A 20,464-nucleotide genomic window follows, 5' to 3' on the forward strand; every position below is an offset into this window, starting at 1 on the left:
CTCTCTCTCTCTCTCTCTCTCTCTCTCTCTCTCTCTCTCTCTTTGTGTCCAAAGATTGGAAAACATTACGTAAAGAGGTTTGCTCTCCATCAGTGTTGATTTAATCTTTTATTTAAGCAATCTTGGAAATGAGATTTCTTATGTATAATGCACAAATTGTGATTTACTATATTTATCTATCAATAATTAACGGCATTTATATTTAAAAAAATAATTAAATAAATAATTAAATACATATACTGAAAGTAAACATCAAATATTCTCATCAACATTAATGTTAATTAATGTATTAATGACATTACCACCGCATAATTTTTAAATTATATAGATAATTGGAGAGAAAAAGACGCAATGATTTTAGACATTTCGTACATTCGACACAAATATATTTGTATATAAAATTAATTAAAACGATGCATCATATTTTCTCTAGCTTGAGCTAAATCTTTGTGTTGTCATCAACTCGCATAATAATATCGAATATTATCTGTACGCTTTAACTTTCGTACACCCTCATAAGGGATCGTTATCAGGGGCCAACGTCTGTATCGCGTTGTAGGAAACCGACGGCACAAATCGTTATTCAAATCCCCGGATAAATTGGGGGTAAACCGAGCAATATGTAGCGTTTAGCCGGTATTATTCGCGACCCTTGATCGCGTCGGGGGTACCGAGGATGGAACAACCAACTCCCCCCTGGCGCGGTGTCTTTCTATTTTTCTCTTTCTCGCCACAATGATCGGTACGGAGAGCGGGTACAATGAGAGATCCAGCGGGGTATGAAGCACCCTACGTCGTCGGTGCGCATTTAACGCGGCCGACCATCCCCTTTCCCCTTTACGGCTGTCTGTCTCGCTCCCCCTCTCCCTTTCGCGGCGGTACCATTTTCAGGAAGGGCGCTAAGCCTCGCTGTCGCTCAGGATTACCAGCTCTGATTTGCTCGTCGAATATCATGGCGAGTTTTCGCGTCGGTTCTGCTTCCGGGACCCCCGCGAAACCGCTGCGATCCCCACCCTCTCTCCCCCTGGGGGCAACACGCGCGACCCACGGATTCCCCTCGCCTTGAAGACCGCCAATCTGGACGATTGTTTTCGCCCGGGGACAGGCGATCGTGAATCTTTTTTCGCTCACGTCCTTCGTTGCCGCAGGATTGTATTTTATTACGAGGAAAATCAGATCAAGGGGATGAACTTTGATGAATACTCGGCTATATCATTTTATGTTTCAATAGAAATGCATCAAACGTCTAACTTAAGTGTCTTGACAAATTATTTGATGTCCAATGTCATAATTTTTCATTGCATCTTATATGCATTCTTTAATCGAATTTAATTGTCTCAATATTAAATTTTTATTAACATAAAGATCGTATCTTTTTACAATTCGCAGTTATATAGGGTGGGCCCAAATGTTCCAGCCGGACTTTGAGATTTTACAGGAAATTTAATTTTGAATGAAAAGTTTTCTATAAACATGGATCAAAAAAGGCTTCCTTAAAAAGTTAGCGCCCAAAAACCTCTGAAATTACGGTTATTTTATACATTTTTACAAATATCAGAGAAAGTATGCGTTTTTTACCAAAAAGTACCGAAACAAAAGTTGTAGAAAATTAAATTATCTTTCAAATGAGGTCAAAATGATTGTAGTACGTTCTAAGAAATTTATTAAGTTTTATTTCCTTTTTATTTCATTTCCTTTGCACCTTCTGCTTTTCCTTTCATCCTCCCATGGTGATTGGTTTAAACAATGCAGAAAAGTAAAATTTGTTTAGTGGAATAACCAACAAGCAAAATAAACATTAAAAATTTACTAAGGCCATAACAGCAAAAATGAAGAGTATTTTTAAAAAATCTATACCGTCGATAACCGGAAAAATACTTTTTTGTACATTTGAAACTGATTATCTCAAAACCTATGGAACATACAATCATTTTAATCTTATTTGAAAGATAATTTAATTCTCTACAACTTTTGTTTCGGTATTTTTTGTTAAAAAACGCATATTTTACCTTGTAAAAATGTATAAAGTAACCAGAGGTTTTGGGCGCTATTTTTTTAAGAAAGCAATTTTCGACACATGGAAAACTTTATAAAAAACTTTTTGTTCAAAAATAAATTTCCTATAAAATCTCAAAGTCTGGCCGGAACATTTGGGCCCACCCTGTATAAATATAAATAGCGCAAAAGAAAAAAATATATATGTATATTTTATAATCGCTTAAAGCGTCATTCATAAAGCATTCGTTATCTTCGTATCTCGAAACTCCGAAAACCTGCCACAGTATTTGCACGCTTCTGAAAAGCATCTTTTCCGCGGCTGGACCTCGTACAGCTCAGTTTTCCCCTTTCACGCGATTCACGGCGGTCGGAAGGAAGGAAGTGTAGACGCGCCGGAAAAACCGGACTAGAAAGAACCGAGAAAAGTAAGCCCTCCGCCGCGGGAAGTGAGAGCGAGTCGGTGAAAACGCTCGTTGGAGAATCAGCGAGAAGAGGGAAATTAAAATTCATGAGCGCTTCGAGCGGCGTCGAATTAAAATTCATGGCGGAATTATCGCCGGCTCCTCGAAAACAAAGGCGTGCGACTCGAGTTAGGTACGCGTACCCGCGAGAGTCATTCATGGCGAGATTTTTGCGGTCGCGAGCTGGCTTTCTTCGCATCCTTTTACGTTCAACGCTTATGGCGCTTTCCACGGACTGCAATAATCTCTTATTTCCTTCGTTTAATTCTATCAATTTTTTTTTTCTTATTTTTAATTTCTACATCTCGATATGTTTTATCGTTCCATGAATTTTGTCTTCGACGACTTGGTTTGATCCTTGAATGACCTAAGGATTGCTATCTAGCGTACGAGACTCTCTTGGTCCAGAAGCCACTTCATTACCATCCAAAAACCGGTTGGATCTATGCCATGGCCTACGGTACCTCCGCTACTGCAATCGCCGACCAACAAAGTGCTTCCGTCTGTCGTGTTCACCGTTAATTAAGTGCCATTGCTTAACTTAGCATTATCTTCACGTTAGATTTCTATCTGGATTTATATTAAGTGTGTTACAAACACACTTTTGTAAACAAACCTCTTTAATCTTTAAATTCTTTCTAGCTCTTGAAAGATTACGTGAATATATTGATAATACCTTTCTTGATGACAGTTTCTCCCTTAATTATACAAAATGTCACAGAACTTTAGTTTTGCAATTTTTACCTTAACAATTACATTGTGATAATATTTATTCTCTTCTATATGTATGGCAAATTTTTCTTGAGGAACTTAAGAAAATGTCTCTTTAACGATAGGCAGATCACTTTTCCGTAATTGCAATCGTTTTATAATTAAAGGAATATATGCATTCGCTAATTATATTACTGTAAAACAGCGTAAACCGCTTTCGAGGTCCGATGAGACCGGAACTCGTTCACTCAAAGTATTCGTGAAATCTCGCGGACAGGTACGAGATGGGAGGCCACGAAGGGTCGAGTATCGTTCAACGGAGAGAACAGCGTCACTCTCGCCTCTTTTTCTCCGTTCGTGCCCGGCGTGTTGGATCTTAGATAAATAATAAATATTGGCGAAATCTCGAGTAAAATAATCATCGCTATCTGGAGATGATTCATGTCTTAGAATCTGATACGTCCGCACATATGTGAAAAAATAGATTCGTGTACATTAGCAGTCAACATATATATTTTGCCTTATTTATCATACAATTACAAGAGTATGTCTATTTAATATGAATTAGTTTCGTTTCGTTTACGTAAAGGCAGATAAAATCAAAACTCCATCAGATATCTAAAAGATAATAAAATTATATTATTGTGAAAAAAATTAAATACTTTCAAGATAGATGTCTTCTCACAAATAAAAAAATTAAAATATTAATTTCATTATATACTTAACGTTACTGCAAAATAATCAGTATCAATTAAAAAATATGAAATATTATTTTAGATGATTATTTCGCGAGAATAAAGACGGGCTTCGAAAGTCTCGCATAAGACGAAGGTACCTTTTAAGGATTAAAACGAGGCTACAATCGAACGGGCACAGCGTGTCCGAGTTTTTAGCCGGGTCCGTCATACGATTTTACTCCGTCTTGGCGCGGACTTCTCTCCTTGTTAGCACTTAATTAACTTACCACCGGCCCGACCAGTCTCCGAGGATGAGACGAGAAATCTCCTCTCGCTCGTACTCGTCGAGCCTCGAAAAAAACATCCTACGCACACGGCACGGCACAGCATCAATAAAACGCAGTACCGAGAGTCGCGCGCTTTTCCAGGAATCCCGTAGAAATATTAATGAAATATTAATGCCGACACCTCGCGCCATTAGTGCCGACGCGAAAAATAAAAGGAGACACGCGCGTGGTATCGCCGGACGGAATAAAGTCGCGGGCCTTCGCATGCCGGAATGCGAGATAAAATATTCCAGAGAAGTAAATGACGCAGTTATTTTCAAGCTTGTAAGTCGATAGTGGGATATTTGAATGGTTATTATGTCATCTATCTTTACCTCTCTGTGCCTAATCGCGCTCTTTTGACATATCATTATCAAATACTGTCTAATAAGTGGAAAAAAACAGATTTATATAATTTTTTTAATAAATTTCTTTTTTTCTATTTATTACCCCTATTCGCATAATTTTTATTTTCATGATACTGTTTGACAATGACAGGTTCAATAACAATGTTTTGTGTTAATTTCGCTTGATTGTCTACGCGTAAAATCAATAACTACGAACGTCTCTTTCGTCAAGCATAATGGTGGATAGTGTAATAATTCAGAATCTCTCACCTATCATTAACAAATACATTGTGTTCGCAAGGTATCAGGCATAATTAGCGATAAACAAAACGGCACGTGTTAACAGCTTCGAAATTTTACTTATATAGACACTCGCAGACTCTGTATACTCTGTACTCATAGGGGATGTATACATACAAACATTCTTTATTCTTGATAAAACTGAAAGGATACCACTGTTGATCGTGATTACATAAATCGGTGACGATCATAACACCACAAATACGCATTATATATTTTGACACTAACTGCGCCAGACGAGCTAATTCGTATTTGTAATGCATTACCGTACTTGCACTATTTGTGTCATTATAGCGCACGATTTGCGAACATTAATATTGTGCGTAATACTTGCAAGCGACAATGTATCATGTGTATTTCTATCATCGTTCATAGCTCAACTAACAGTAGAACGGTATACGATTAAGCCCTTGAAAAGCACATTTTTTTATTCGATAGATTTTTTAAAAATATGCATATTTATAGTTAAATATATAACAAACATTTATAAAAAATAATTACTTTTTAACTTCACATCAAATAAAATTATATAAGAAAACCGATTCTAAATTCATTACTCATTCAACACATGAACAAAAAAACATTCTTATTATTCTACATAATTCAAAAAATAAATTTTTATAAATAACAAATTTATATTAATTATCTAAATAATCAATGCATTTATAAAAATAACATCGACGCGACCAAGTAACCGCAATAGGTATACGACACGGAGTGTAAGTTACGCGATTCTCTCTTTAAAAATCCGGCAGTGTCCGTCGATTTTATGGCATCGACGCTCGTAGATCTTGCGAGATGCGGGACTAGATGTGAATTAATTTACCGTTTTCTCGACTTTAAAATTAGCAGTAGTGTCTTTATTTATCACATTCGCTTCTTTTTCTCCCGCGTCGCTCAAGTAGTCGACGATACATGGTCCATGTATAAAGCCGCGTTCTCTCAACCTACATATCCTTGCATAATTAAACAAATGTCGAGATATTCGCGGGAAACTCGACGAGTGATGAAAGCTCTAATCGCGAGATAAATTATTTAGAAAATAATAAACTGAGAAGAAATCACATCGTTTAAAATATCTTCTTCTTCTGAAGATATTTTTCTACGAAACTTTTGCATTCTCCCTCAACTTACAAGTCGTCGCATCGATAGGTAAGATAAAAAATAAACGAGAGAAAAAAAATCATTGATAATCGGAGAAGGCTGATCATCTCAAAGCATCGCACGCGTCAAGATAGAAGGTGCGGTTAAACGAAAATCATAAGATACTATAAGCATATAACGGGGATGAAGAGTTCGAGAGATCGCCGACGATTCGCGCGATTCATACGGAAGATCGAGATCGCTTATCCGGAGGTCGAGCATGTAATCTGGTTTTAGCAGACGCCCGCGAAACGCTTTGTATTAGCCCTGCACATATAGACACGTTCATTCCGCGCGACAGAAGTTTGACGACAAAATATTTGTCGTTCAAACAGCACCCGGGTCCTGGAAGTCCCCTATGCCACATCCAGTCGCGGCGCCGCGACGCGGATTTCGGCAAGTATTTCTCTCCTTCTCTCTCTCTCTCTCTCTCTTTCTCTCTGCGCCGCGAATGACAACAACGCCGTGAAATTAAACGCGACGTCACCCCTGACTTAATACCCTGGAATTGAAACCGTTATAATTCCGGTGAATTCAGACTTCGATAGCGTAGACATACCAGAATGAACTCTACATTCATTTCCGACAATTGCCACAGGGTTTGCAACACAATGCTTTTCACGTAATTTACATAAATCGACGCAGGCGTGCTCTCTATTTAACGAAATTCTTTCATCGATCTGGATCTTGATAGAAATTTAATAAGTCTAATGAGATAATAAGCCCTAATGGTTTTTAAGTTGGGATTAAATTGAGGATATATTTGTTGCAAATAAAATTCTAAAATTACGTTGCAAATAAAAATTGAAAAACCGTTTTTTGTTTTTTTTTTCAGAAACTTATAAGTGGCATTATACATGAATTTTGAGTACATATGGCGATGAAACACACGAGAGTTTATTATATAACGAGAAAAGCGTAAAACGATGATAATATACGACAGCTGCGTTTAATTTAAAAGACCTGATGTAGAATATCATCAATTAGGTTTTTTTTTTTTCATGGTTTTCTTTCTTTTTATATGTATCACTCGTTTTATTGTCTGTCATTATATTATGATTATCATTAATATCAGTATTTTCAGAATTATTATTAAGCCATAATTTGTATTTTTTATACCTTGCAATAAATACAAGCGACAATTTCAATAAAAATTCCTTCTCTTTTAAATAACCTATTCACATCCATTATCTACCATTCTCGTTTTCTCTGCAATCTTCATTTTCCACGTAAAACTCAGAATTTAAACTCATACGCGGACTATATAAAGTATCAAATGCAAAAAAATGTAATTGTAAGCTATAATTCCCGCCCGCCCTCCTTCTTCCTTTCTTTCTCTCTTATATTATAGCTTGTAACTACATTCTTTTTTACGAGCCGATCGTCGACATAAAATCCTCGCGAGATCTCGCAATATGTGGTAATCCAATTAATAAAACATTCGATTTCGAAAAATATTTTTCTCGTATCATGTCGCGCGGCGTGTTATTGCGAGAATGAAGATAACTCGATTCGCGCGCAATTGCGTAAGTGCGTCCTTTCCTTGCGCGGGCACGTGTCGTCGCGAGCAAATAGACGGCGTGCACTTGCCGCTACCTTGGTACCACGTGTTAACCAGACTAACCGAGATAATCACTCATTACGAGCATTTAGCGTGGCCGGATAGCGAGGTCTAGCGTCGCCAATCTTTTCCCATTGGCTCGACGGTAACGTGGAAGTAACGCGTACCGCAAACACGCAAACGGGTCGTCCTAGTTAGTACCGCGATCTATTTCGTCTTTTCTTTTTCTGCACGCTCAAAGAGAAAAAGGAATCGTATCTCTATCTCGTCGTTGATATTTCCGTGTATCTTATATAAAATAGAATCATAAATAAAGGGGTCGGAGTAGAGTTTAAATCGTCACGATTAACGATAAAAAGTCTCGCTTACAAATGGAAATCTAATAACAAGTGAAAAGATAATTTAATAAATCATAGGAGGAAGAAGGAGTTTCTACTCCATTTTAATAATAATATATTTATTTGCAAGAATTATTAATAAACAAAAACGAAATATTAAAAATAATATATATGTTGCACAAGTTCTTTGAAGAATCAAATTTTTGAAGAATAAAATTAAATCTCTTTGTAGACCATTATTTATAAAAAGCCTAGATTTTTTGTAAAAAGGCCGAATTTATACAATATATATATATATATATATGTTATTATTGTAATAATATATAATTAATGCACGCATAAATGGTCGGTTAAGATACACCAATTACACTTTCCACAATATATTCGATTGTTATCTGATAGAAGAGAAAGAGTCATCCTGATGACGAGATCTCACTTGATTAATGCAATTATTGTGTCGCTGAAATGTGAGATTGGCTAATGATAAACATACTTAGTTAATGATTTATTAATGATCAAATTAGCGATAATATTTCTTGTCATATTGCTCTGTCAATACTGTTACGCTAAATTTGTCCGCACGTGTCTATTTACTCAGCACATGTAGAGATAGGAGATACTATGTCTCGCCTAATTACTAATTAACGGTTCGCTCTTGAATAAGCATAGGATCCATGAAATTAACATAATTAGTACGATTGATAAATTTTTCTCCGATACATCCCATCTTTTTTGTAATTAGTATAATGATACGTTTCGTGTTAATATCTTTGCTCTTGAACTTTTACGTTAAAAGAACGAAGGTATTATTAACGGATGATATTGCAAATTTAAATCGCGGACTCTTATAAAATTACAAAGTCACGATCATAATTTGCATTTTGTTTGCTTCAGAGCCTCGTGGTTCTCTTTTGATCTCAGTGAGATATTCAGGTATCTAAATGCCTCCCCTCCCTCGTTCGTAGCGATTGAATATATGTACTCCCCTTCCGAGGACAACATCTGCAGCGAAAGAAAGTGGGTAAATACAATATTTACATACACGATAAACATTTACAAATCTGTATCGATCAAGCATCTAAACGTGAACGCTCGTCCACCGCGTCATTAAGCTCTATTGATCCATTATTAATTGTACCGCGGTATTAAGCTGCGGCGATCATTAACGACTCGTTAAATCTATCGCCGCGTACTTTATCCGAGTGTTTGATGTCGTACTATCGGTTTTACGTAATCGCCTATCGGAGGCAAGCAAATTTCAAAAATTAGGACGTAATGCTGGAAATTGCAGACTTCGAAGCAATCGGACGGATTACCGTTTATTTTCGATTGAATCACCATTGAATCGAGAAAAAGGATATGCTACGACATGACTGAAACGATTGAATCAAGGACACGAAAAGATAGTTGAAATATTTTAAATAAAATTCACTTTTACGAACAATTTCTTTTAGCGCGCATTCATTTTCGGATAATTATAATTATAACGATAAATTATAACGCGATTAATCATCCGCGTTATTCTTAATAAATTAAATGGTTTAAAATATTAAAGTTATATATGAACTTTTAATCATTTGAATTAACAGTGATAACGGATACCCACGTTAATATAATTTTTTTATAATAATAATAAAAATTAATAGCAAAAAATAAATAATAAAAATATCTTTTTTAAACTTGAAAGAAATAGATAGCGCAAAATAAGTCGTTGATAAATAATTGTATAATAACAATTGAAAATGCACCGATATATATTTAAAAAAAAAAAAAATTAAAAATGGAAGGATTGGCTACTAATCAATTAATTTATCGAATATCAGGAGACCGGAGTAAATCATGTGCCACATAGGCCAGACTCCGGACTCCCGAGTGTCCCCGCGTCGAGCACGCGTGAGCTGCCGTGGCGTACGTGGCCGCGTTCGCATATGGTCGCGGAAGGTCGAGTGACGTGGTCCCCAGTCCCGGCTGCGCAAATATTGATCGAGGTGTCGCCGTGACGAAAAATTCCACCGAACGGGAATAAAATGTCCGCGACGTCGCGAAAGATGGCGCGGTGCGTGACTTTGGTACGCGTGAGCGACTCGAAACCGAAAAAGATCGGATGCGAATGATCGATGAGCGATGCTAAAATTATACGATTGTCGCGACCTGAGTTAAATCGTACGATTCGTTGATCGTTTGAATTTTTCTCACCTTCGTAACGGTGAGGGATACGCTTGATTGATCCTCTGATGCACTCTTCAATTTTTATTTTACGCATCTGTGAGTTAGTTGACAAATTTACTTTATCAAACATAGAAATTTTAATTACACACATGCGTCTCTCTTTCTCTCATAGAAATGACTTCTCCCTCTATTTTCTTTTATTAAAACTTGACTATCTCAATGTTATTTAATTTTAGATTTTTTTATAATTAGCAAATAAAATATATGTTTTTACTTTTAATTAAAATATTTACAAGTTTATTATATTTATATTTTGCGCGGTGTAATTTCATTATAAATGTAAAGTAAAATAAAAATGTTGGTAAGTCAACAGTTTTTCTTTCTTTACAATTATATGTATATGACAAGAATATGACATAACATATATTTTTCTGTCCTTTAGAATACATTAAAAAAAATTGGCGGAGCAATTAAATGACATTAAATTCTCATCATTCACAGTCATTTAAAGTTTTTTAAATTTATTTATGTTAATTTTCTTATAAGAGGAAAACGCTAATTCATGATTCGCTTTTATTTTATTTAATTTTTTACACAAAGCAACACCGTAATTAGAGGATAACAATAAAAATATAAAACATATAAATAATATATTAATTGTCAACGATTAAAAGACGTGTATTTAAAACGATTTTATTGTAAAGCTCAAGAGAACTCTGGTTAAAAATAATTAAAATATATTTTTCGATATAAAATTTTCAAGAAGCGGCTTTTTCGGAAAAACGTTAATTCATTATATCTACATTTTCATTTTTCGTCACTCATTGTCGAATCAACTGTGTATATCGAAAATAATTCTAATCAGACTTACTCCAATCTATCTAAAAATAATCTTATCTAAACCCGCCGTACAACGACGTCAAGTCGGGAACCGGAAGCAACACGTTCGATTATCGCTGGCCCTTGTCCAGGTCGGCGTCTATTTTATCAGATCGTCTCTATTAGCGTCGTATCTGTCTATCGGTGGGTGTATATTAGATAATAGGAACGAGACGGGACAAACCCGCAACCTTCGCTACCCTTTGCTCCGTGGAGAAACAGGTGGCAAGCGCGCAGCATGGGGTAAGCACGCGCCCAAAAGCCGCCCCCATCTCTAAGAGAACCGCGGTGTACAACACCACTGTGGGGCACCATGGGGCCACAGCTGGGCACCGTGTAAATGCCCGGCTACTCACCCCTCGAGCCCTTCTCAACTGCATCTCCCGCATGGGCTACTCGAAAAAAAGACACGCATCCCCTGCGGCGAGCGCGGCCTCAGGATGCTGCCGGAGGACCTTTGTGGGATCTTGAAGCGTTTACTAGGATCTGCGGGGATTCGCAGCTTTACTGAGAGAGATACGCAAGAGATGTGTGCTAGACAGTTGACGTCTTACGATTATTTGAGGGTCTGATTATCGAAAAGATGCGAGTTCAAATTTTTGAAATTTTTTTTTCTTTTTTTTTTAAGAATGGAAGACAAAGAAGGCAATATATAATATATCAAAAAATGTATTACATATAAGTAACAACAATATTATTAATAATATCAATATCATTAATAATATCTCTCAATTATACTGTAATAAAATATATTTATATATACAGGGTGTCCCCAATTTAAACGTCAAAACTTTAGGAGCGTGTAGGGGCCGATAAACTAAGACAAAAAGTCCTTTAGAGATTTGCTCGTTTTTGCTTCGTTTTGAAGAAAATCGCAAAAAATGAAACAAATAATTTTCATCAAAAAACTTAAATCAACACTAAAATTATTAGATTTATCAAAAAGTATTATAAAATAAAAATTGTAGAACATGGAATTAAGAAAAGAGAGTGAGTTAAAATCCTGAGGTAAAATTAGAGGATTGTAGATAAATACGCGACAACGCGAAATTTTGTTTCTAATCTAATTTTACGTCAGGAGGATTTTAACTCACTCTCTTTTCTTAATTCCATGTTCTACAATTTTTATTTTATAATAATTCTTGATAAATCTAATAATTTTGTGTTGTTTTAAGTTTTTTGGTGAAAATTATTTGTTTCATTTCTTGCGATTTTCTTCAAAACGAAGCAAAAACGAGCAAATCTCTAAAGGACTTTTTGTCTTAGTTTATCGGTCCCCTACACGCTCCTAAAATTTTAACATTTAAATTGGGGACACCTTGTATATATATAATAATTAATAATATTGTCTTTCGTATATACATAATACATGACACGCGACAATTAATCCATCTCGAAATTCAGGAAGAAGATTACTTATATATGTTAACCCGAGTAAATAATCTGTCGCCGGCTGTGTGAAGTTAGTTAAAATATTTGACCATCAAGGATCGGGACGTCATTTTTGCAGCTGCAATCGTCTTTCGCCTGTGACTCGCAGCTTGAATCTGAATACACGCGATGTGTAAATATGTGTGATATTACTCGCAGTATTTATTTCCGGAAACTGTGTAATTGTTTCGCATTTCCACGCTCTCTGTAGGATACATGTTTTGTACATATTTACACATTTACATTGTAATTACTCACCGCGCGAGGGCGGGAGCCGTCGGGGGACGGGGGTCTTTAAACATTAAAAGAATATTTGCCGGGCAAATGCTGATAAATCATTGTGCGTAATGCGGTGCAATCTTAATAATTCGAACCGAATAAATGAAGATTGTTGAATGCATAGCGACAATATTTTGAATCAACAGAGCGTGTGGATGTGTAAAATCGTAGTCGACGCACACGCAAATATACACAATGTACAGCGATAATAGCGTGCTTACGTGTGTATCTGTGGTGTACAAGGTTAAATGCGATATTGCCATAGAAACACCGAGAAACAAGTATTCGGAAAATTATCGATGTAATCGAAACGTAACGCCGGATTAAAGTTGATCGGGAGATTAACCTTTTCGGTGCGCTCGCCTCTCTTTCTCACTTTGCCTAACGTTCCATTCCCTCAATTAATATTTACAGATTTATTTATGCATTTACATGTATTATGGAACTGAGAATCATTCGGTCTCTGGAAATATTCCCTTGAAAGTATTATGAATTTATTTACACATGCGAATAAAGAGAATACTGTGCAAATATTTGTATTAAATGTGTGTCGCGCAAGCACATATTTAGAATTTTTTTAACGCGACATTTTTCGATGAAAATATTGTCAATGAAAATAAAATGTTGTCATATTATTTTCTTTTTCATTCAGATTTTTTTAAGACCTTGAAATTGATGCAGATATTATTGAACATATTTCATTACATTTATTGTCTCTCTACCCATCACAATTTTTCCTAAAGTCAATTTAAACTTATATAAATAAAAAATAATATTTTGTTATGAACTAATACATCGCAAAATTTATGTAAAACATTCTATAATTTCAATGTCATTTTTCCATTGCAACAACTATTAAAAAATTGAATCTTTGTTAGAGAAAAAATTAAGTTTATAGATAAAAAAAAAAGAACTATGAGAAAATCTGTGTGAGATGGATATATTGTAACTACACAGTTGGAAAATTTATGTTTTCTTGTTAAACAATATGCCGTTTAAAATTTTTGTATTAAATTTTGTATTAATTAAATTCAAACGTTAAATTATTAAAATAACTGAAAAAGAAGTATAAAAATAACACAATGTGCACATATTTTTAAATTTGCACAATAGATATGTTCCGTATTATTAGTGACAGGATTTATTTGTTAAAATTTACAGAGAAAAAAAGTTGATTTTATTGAAAAATAGAAGTGAGATCTATAAAATGTAAAAATGTCTATTTTTCTAAGTTAATATTATCATTAAAAATATGTTGATTTTACAAAAAATTTATTTCAAATTTCTTTGAAGTTTGCATTCATTTTTTTTTTTGCGTTGAAATATTAACATAGGATTATTGTCACCATTTAACATATCCATATTATGTTAAATTAATACAAAAATTTGTGTGGACCGTTTAAGACATACAATATATGTTAAATTTAACACAAATTTTTTCCAACTGTGTATTTTCACGGTGTATTCTTGTTACACAAAGCCTTTATCAGGCTTGCCAGTGTTAAGATTGCAAGTCGCATTTATGCTCTCTAAAAATCATCTCAATTAGCGCAATCGCAGATAATCACAACGTCGGGAGACTTGAAATCGGCATCGCCGCGAAATAGGCGTAGACTGGCTACGATGTTAATCGCATTAGCGTAACATTGCACGATAAATCAGATAATTAGCGGCCGTTAAGCGCATCGTAAATCGGCATTATCAGAATCGGGTGTCAGCATTTTGACACGGCGCCACGCTTGTTTGGCGACGCGTTGCGGCGAAGCAGCCTGTGTACTTAACAAATCTTGTGAACACCAAAATTGTTGATCATTTATCAACTATTATCCTGCCGGCAACGATTGTTATAGTTTGTCTGAATGCAATGTTTCTATGACGCCATGAAAAAATGTTTGACAAGCCGATTTTTTCAATTCAAATGTTCATTTTTAACAGAACACGTAAAAATCTCGTAAAATGCAACAAATTTTATTATGATAACAAATTTTATGATGTAATAACAATTTATTAAAGGATATAAGAGGAGATATTCTACAAATGCACTTGTTGCATAATACGGACATATTCGGATGTTTATTGACATTATCGTCTCTTTACTAAACTGACAAGCCACTACAGCTATGTCAGTGAACACGCAAATGTTAATAAATCCAACTGTATATATTGTGCAAATATGCTATTTCTAATAATCATCATAAAGATAAACCAAGAGAGACATGATCAATTGAATTTTTTAGCTTTATACACGATTGATGAATAAGGGCTTTAAAAGCGCGCGCGCGCAATGTTTTCAGAGTTTGAAACGTTCCCACGCATAATCTATGCATTTAACAAGTCACTCTCCCTTGCTTCGCGTCCGAAAAAGCAATCGCCTTCAAGCACGGCGAAGTTAATCGCGACACGGCACTAGTCGATGTAAACTATCCTTCGATGATACTTCTCTAAGTCCTGCGGATATTACGAACCAATTCCCCGAGGCGACCGGCTCTTGTCCCCCATCATTCCCACAATTTCCCATACGCTTTACGCCGGCATGTCTTTTACGGGGTCTTCGTTAGGGTCGGAACACTTCCATGATCGATAAAATTATATCTCGAGCTTGCGGTTTTTGCCCGAGAATCAATTACGCGTTTAACCATTCGATACATTACGAATTGGCAGCATTTTCTTTTACAGTAGATCAGAATAAAGATTTTGTTGAAAAAATTTGAGCGTTCACAAAGCAAAAATTTAAAAATAATTTACCGAGAATCAAGGCCTAAAAATTCGTGACTTTACATTTCAACGTTTACTTCCTTCTTACGTTTCAAGTAAAAAATGATGTTACAGAATTTTATTTTACATTCATCAAATAAGTAAAAAATTTATATATATTCTTTCTATATCATTTCTTTAAATCTTGATTTTGTGTTTAAAGATTTGTCATTGTAATATATTTAATAAGTAATACATTACATATAAGTCCTTTATATAAATTAAATGTAAATAATTATTTCAAAAAAAAAAATATATTCGCTCAACAGACGCTGCGAAAATTGCAGGAGTTGCAATGGGAAATTCTGCAGCACCTGCCATATTCTCCAGATATTGCGCCTTCAGATTTTTATCTGTTCCGGTCTTTGCAGAATAGTTTAAATGGCAAGAATCTCAATTCCGAGGAAGCTGTTGAAAACCACCTTACAAACTTTTTTCAAGAAAAACCAAGTTCTTTCTTCAAAAATGGAATCGACAAGCTTATAGATCGTTGGAAAACCATTGTAGAAAAGAATGGAGACTATATAATTGATTAATAAAAGTGTTATCTCTAAAATATAATCTATTGAAGTTTATATTTAAATCGGGCACGAACTTATGCAATCACCTGATAACTAATTAATCATTCATATAGAAAATTTTTATCGCACGTTTTACGACAAAATATCCTTTCAATTTCATATAACTTTTCATTGTTTAAGATGGAATAAAGAGTTAAGTTATTAGTAAACGTGATTATAAAAGAAAAATTATAATAAAGCTAACGCTAAAGTAAGTAGAATTACTTATGATTAACGCGTTTTTAAAATTAGTTAAAATATGCTACGTAATACTCAAATAATTATTATCCATCTTATATTGTATTTACGTTTGAGCATGAGCATATTAAAGAAATCTCTGATAATATATAGTACTTCTTCACATGCACTAATTGATATAATATTTAATTTTGGAAAGAGATAGAAAGAGAAAAACACGAGATATTAAATATTAAGAGAAAATAAAAACACACTTAAATATTAAAAGTTTAGTCCTCCTATAAAAAAAATCATCATAAAATATCTTCTATAAATATTTTATTCTTAAATATTAAAACTTTATTCATATTATATTTTATTTCAAGTAACTATAATACTGCCTATATATCGAGTGCTTAGTAAAAAATGTGGATATCTTTGCTAAAGACGCCATGAAAACAGCCGCCAAATACCATATGACACAAAATTATAATTCGTTACCTCAATAAAATATTTAATGCTCTAAATAAGTGTATGCGAAACATTCTGTGTTCTTATAAGGAAAACTAGTTTTACGATAGAAATTATTATGAAACTACCATCGAAGACTCTGTCAAGATAGAAGAACTTTATTAATGAACAACATATGATACACTTGCTCATCGTACGAACGTTGATCGAATAATAATAATCTTATCGTCTCTCTGCGCGTCGGTCCTTGTGCCTTTCCCCTTCCCTTAATGTCTTTTCTCATTATAATGGGGCGAGCTCCACTACATTGCTTCGACATACCAAGTATGTATGTAAACAAGGACGTGCGCACGTCGCTGTTCCTTAATATTTTATATTTATATTTTATATTTTATAGTAGTTATTATTAAACTGATAATGTGTCACGAATTTTCGCCCGATTTTACAAATTGCAGTTTCTCAATCCGAAAAGGATGATCTATCTCTCTATCTTATTGAATTTAAATACAAGATACGTGATACGATATATATTCTTTAGTTGCAATTTTTTTACATGTAATATATGATTACATAAGACACAATATATGTAAAATTTATTAATATTACTGGTAATATAAATTTATAACAAATACAACTGGAGCCGATTGAAATCCTTATCGCCACCCATCCTTTAAGATATCGCATTATACAGACAAACTGTGACTTCATCGGTTCCCGTTTAAATTTCACAACAATGCTGACTGCATAGCGATCTGTACCAAAGAATCCTAGTCAACCATTCCCGTGATGGCGAGGGTTATTGCTGTCACGTCTCGGTTACCGGGGATTTATTTTCAATTAGATTATCGTACGCGCGCGTACGGGATACAGAGAAATCACGGCGAGCGCCTCGTCGCCTCATCGACAATGCCACCCTCTCGTATACGTTGCTGCCCTTCTTCCTCGGCAATCGAGTCGCGACAATGCGAACAATGGCCGAGGCGGGCCGGTGTGAGCCGTGCGCCGCTTAATATCGTCGCCGATAAAGGAGCCGGCGATGTTTTACAAACAGCTATGCGCCACGCGACGCACCCACCCCCTGTCAAAACATTCCGAGCGACCGCCGCCGTGCCGGTGTGCCACGATGATGGGGTAAGACACGTGCCGCCCTTCGTTTTTCTCGGGACGGCACTGGGAAATTACCAAGTGCAGCGGATGCAGTTTTTGGGAACGAAGGATCGAATTAATGACGAGTCGTTTTATCTCCCGGGAAACGTTAGAAAAAATAGCGAACTTTATCATCGAATTTTATGTTGGAAATAAATGAAGAGATGGACAAAGAGATATCTAGACAAATTATAAAGCCGTGTTTGCGCGCCCGCGCTAAAGTATAATTATAAATAATATTATATTATATATAAATGTTGCGTTTTTTAAAATAAAATTTCTAGACAATATTTTGTATGCATTATATTATGCAATGATATAAAATGCATCACAAATGCAAAGAAATAATAAATAATGAATTAAATAAATTATAAATTATTCACCCTGCGGTTGCTCCGTTGTTGCCCGATCCCTCTCTGAGTTTCCTCCTTCTCTCTTGTTCAACTTTGGTTGTTCCAATATCGCACTTATACGTATCACTCGCAAAAACACGGTTAATTATGATCGAATGCGTACTAATCAGTAGAATTAACGATTCCGCGACAATTATCACGACACTCCCGATATTATTCACGCACGTATACATACTTTATTGTTTTATTATATTACTTTGTTAGTTTATTAATTATATTATTGCGATATAGGAGAAGTCACGTCAATCATTCCTTGACATTCATGATTTGCTAATAAATGATATACAATCTTATTTTAGGACGATTACTAATTACTATCTTGTGTATTATAAGTGTGAATAAATATATGATTTATAAATCAATATTCATAAACTGTTTAATATTCGGAAGCGTAATTAGGTTTGCCGACTATTCGCATGACCGATTTCCATCCGAATAAACGTCGCGAAATATATACGCATTTTAAAAATGATATACAAATATTGAACTTAAGGTACGCGATTGATAAACATTAAAATATCGAGTAATGTCGCATATAAATGATAACGGTAACTTTACTTCGATATCGCGGGATATTACGCAAATCGAATTAATGACTAGTTAAGACGATCGACGTATTGTGCGAAAAAATATAATCAAAAATGAGTATCGTGTGATATATTTTAGACGTATTAATTTCGCGAAATATCTGCCACAATATGCCTACGAATTATCCATCGCTAATTGTAATAATCATAGATTGAAATGATTTCATTTTCCTTAAGAAATAAAACGACGTTGTACGGACCGGCTCACGATACGTCTTTCCCATTCGACTCTCACCGCGCGAATGACAACAAGGCAACAAGGTAACCGCGTATAAACAATAGCGTGGTATGTAAACATCGCAAAAACAAGCGTCGTGCGAATACCGTGTAATCTTTCATTCGTCGATATCATGGAATATTTAGCATATTACAAACTATATATATAAATAAATAGGAAATATTCTCTCTCTGAATATTCTTGAACTTTAATTATATTATCAATAAACGAATATCGTATCACGCAATTTTCTCTTATTCATTTTCCTCGTCTGTTCGTATATTATTGAGCATTTAATTGGAAAACGGTTTATAAATTATATATAAATCGCGGCGAAAATTTCAAAGCGATGTCGATGTAAGATACATTCGAATTGAAATTTTATTAAAGAAATATTTATAACTTTATTATTAAAAATTTGTAGTGCTCGTTTATTAAGACGATAGAAGATAGGAAATATAAATTATTATATACTTTATTGCGATATTTACAGGTGTGATAATTATTTGTTTCACGATATTTATAGATTTGAATATATAATTTAGGAGGTGTATTTTTTAATGGATAGTATTAAAATTAAAAAAAAAATATTTTTGTGTTTTTAAGACTTTATATCTTCTATATTTACTAAGATATGAAAGAAAATTGATATATATTTAGACTTTTCCAAAATTATAAAATCAAATATTTTTTTATATACTTCTTACTTAAATTCATATAAGAAAAAAATTAAATTATTTTTTTCATAAAACGTAACAATAAGTAAATTAATTTATTAAATTTTTAAGCAATCAGTTTTGGCAATATACAGCTTAAAAAGTTATTCTCAGAAACAAAATTATTTCTTTTTCGATTGTATTATGTATTCCAATCTAATTTGCATAGTAGCCTAAAATCAAACATCGTTAAAATAAATTATATTTTATGTTATCCTGGCTGACATCGTACATAATGAGAGTATAATAGAACGAGAATATTGCTCGAGAACAAGTCGCAAATTTTAGAATTGATCCAGGATGATAACGATGCGAGCGTATAATTTGCGCGAGATTTACGATTCGCGCGGGCCAAAGCAGTCCGCGACGTACGTAGTTCGTGGAGTATCGCGAATAGTCACGCAACGAGGGGTGGTAGACGGTATCCCTGACGAGGGGCGGAAACGCGGAAACGTGACGGCTACGTGTCCCTATTGTTTGCGGGACGAAAGTAGGGACCCGCGGACGCGCGAGCGCTTATTTACACGGGACAAATAGACAAACAAGGAATTGGCGCGCGGCTCACCGCGAGCGCCGTGAATCATGCCCGTTCGAAGGAGTCTTGCGACGATAATTAGCGTTGATAGGAAACGAGAATGAAAAATACACTCACCATTCATCGGCACCAAACTCCGATCATTGACGTAACTAAAAGGAACGGGACAAATTTATCGATACAAATTCATCAACATTATATATAATATATTCAATGACTTCTTTTAAGATTAATAATTCCTGTCCGTGTGTAATAAATTCAGGAGGTT

At 34.8% G+C, this 20,464-nt stretch overlaps 1 long non-coding RNA gene across 1 annotated transcript in view; it reads right to left on the reverse strand.

Annotated features, from left to right (window-relative positions):
• Positions 1-18,797, reverse strand: part of LOC115236925 — a 29,031-nt gene extending 10,234 nt beyond the window's left edge. Inside the window, exon 1 of the long non-coding RNA XR_003884281.1 lies at positions 18,112-18,797. This is a non-coding gene — a long non-coding RNA (uncharacterized LOC115236925). The remainder of the gene's footprint in view (positions 1-18,111) is intronic.
• Positions 18,798-20,464: the final 1,667 nt, after the last annotated feature.

This window comes from Formica exsecta, unplaced genomic scaffold (genome assembly GCF_003651465.1).
Source record: "Formica exsecta isolate Colony F162 unplaced genomic scaffold, ASM365146v1 scaffold265, whole genome shotgun sequence".
Classification (NCBI taxonomy): domain Eukaryota; kingdom Metazoa; phylum Arthropoda; class Insecta; order Hymenoptera; family Formicidae; genus Formica; species Formica exsecta.